Genomic DNA, 1959 nt, shown 5'->3' with positions numbered 1-1959 from the left:
ACACATTCCTGACAGCATTCCTGTAGAGAGAAGACCAGCATTCACAGCTTTTGGCCCGGTTTACAACATTGGTCTCAGATGATCCAATCACAAGTGGCCAGCCAAGAAAGACTGGGGTATTTCACACCTCAGTTCACATTAAAGGAATAGTTCAACCAAAAAATGAATGTTTGCTGAAAGTTTACGACACGTAGATGAGTTTGTTTCTTCATGAGAGTAGATTTTGAAAATTTTTGCTTTAAATCACTTCACATCACAATAATCCACAAGTAATCCACTCAACTGCTGTGAAAAGCTATGTGCTTGTAAAAAAGAGATTTATTGAGGAGACATAAATTATATATTTATAAATCATTGTCTCTGGCCAGAATAGTCCATAATCCATTACCCTTCACCTGGTGAAAAGGTCAGTCACACTTTTTTTTAAGTTCCAATTCTTGCTATTAACAAACCATTAACCAAAACTATATATATATATATATATATATATATATATATATATATATATATATATATATATATATATATATATAATTTGCTTTCAAAAACAACATTATGGATGGAGGACACATTTTACTCAGAAACAAGGATTTGAAGAAGATCAGAAACATTAAATTAACTGTAAATTGTGTCATGACTTGCAAATGGACATGTGGTAGGTGTAAATGGGGCCTCAAGCCTATTTTTGACATTCACATACATTTAAGTGAACATAACACACTTAAAGGCTACCTCACACACACACACACACACACACACACAAAGTCTAATCCAGGGCTTATCTGATGAGGAATGAGGTACAACAATGTGTTAAAGAAATACCCAAAGAAGAGACAAAAACAGAAAGGAGGAAAAACATGCAACAGGGAAAAACCACAGTACATAATAATAATTTGTGTGTGTGTGTGTGTGTTTGTGTTTTCTCTTCGATGTAACACCAAATGAGAAATTTAGTAGACAATGACCACCAACTGTCAGTTTCGTAACAAGGGCCATAAACATAGGTTATAAATGGGCAGGATCAATCTGGGGACAGTCTTCCTCTACTTCTGCTTGTTACAGTTATGGACTTTTATGTGTGTTTCTTTCTGTTCCTGTTTTCCTGTCTTGATTAGTTCCTCTGACCTAAAAAAGTGAAAAATGACAGTGAAATTCAGCCAAGTATGGTGACCCATACTCAGAATTGGTGCTCTGCATTTAACCCATCCAAAGTGCACACACAGCAGTGAGAACACACCCAGAGCAGTGGGCAGCCATTTATGCTGCAGTGCACAGGGAGCAGTAGGGGGTTCGGTGCCTTGCTAAAGGGCACCTAAGTCGTGGTATTGAAGGTGGAGAGAGAACTGTACATGCACTCCACCCACCCCCAATTCCTGCCAGCCCAAGACTCAAACTCACAACCTTTCGATTGGAAGTCCAACTCTCTAACCATTAGGCCACGACTTCCCCATGCCATAAATTATGCAGTCGAGATACCCGCATTTGGGGAATTCGCAGGGGTCAGCATGGCCGGAGTGCAATGGACAAGCCTCGCCCTGGGTGAACCGCCTTCTTGATCATGGTGTCTCCCCTGCGAGGTAAGTAACCTAGTTTCCCTCATAGTGATGTTCGGTTCTTGAACGAATCGTTCTTTTGAGCTGGTTCTCAGGAAGTAACCGGTCGAGCTTTAGTTCCGGGTTGATGACACAGGACGCACAGCCGAAGTAGCACATCTAACTCAAACAGAAGCGACTGAGCCAGGTTCAACCAACTGTCAAAGTTTGCTGAGGATTATCGAGGATTCTGATGAGTGAGTTCACGATACTGTGCAAGCCTGAGGTGCGTACTGGAAATATGCTTATTATGACTGCAATACATATACATTTTATTAAAACCTGCAAAAACCTTTCGGTCAAATGATGTTAATTAAATAGTTCATTGCACATGCATATTATATTTAAAGCTGCTTAAGCTAAATCA

General features: G+C 39.7%; 1 pseudogene; it reads right to left on the bottom strand.

Annotated features, from left to right (window-relative positions):
* Positions 1–1408: 1408 nt before the first annotated feature.
* LOC128020361 (uncharacterized) lies at positions 1409–1585 on the bottom strand (annotated as a pseudogene).
* Positions 1586–1959: the final 374 nt, after the last annotated feature.

The sequence above is a fragment of the Carassius gibelio genome, chromosome A9 (genome assembly GCF_023724105.1).
Source record: "Carassius gibelio isolate Cgi1373 ecotype wild population from Czech Republic chromosome A9, carGib1.2-hapl.c, whole genome shotgun sequence".
Classification (NCBI taxonomy): domain Eukaryota; kingdom Metazoa; phylum Chordata; class Actinopteri; order Cypriniformes; family Cyprinidae; genus Carassius; species Carassius gibelio.
Note: the sequence above shows the minus strand (reverse complement) of the source record. Positions and strands in the feature narration are given on the sequence as shown.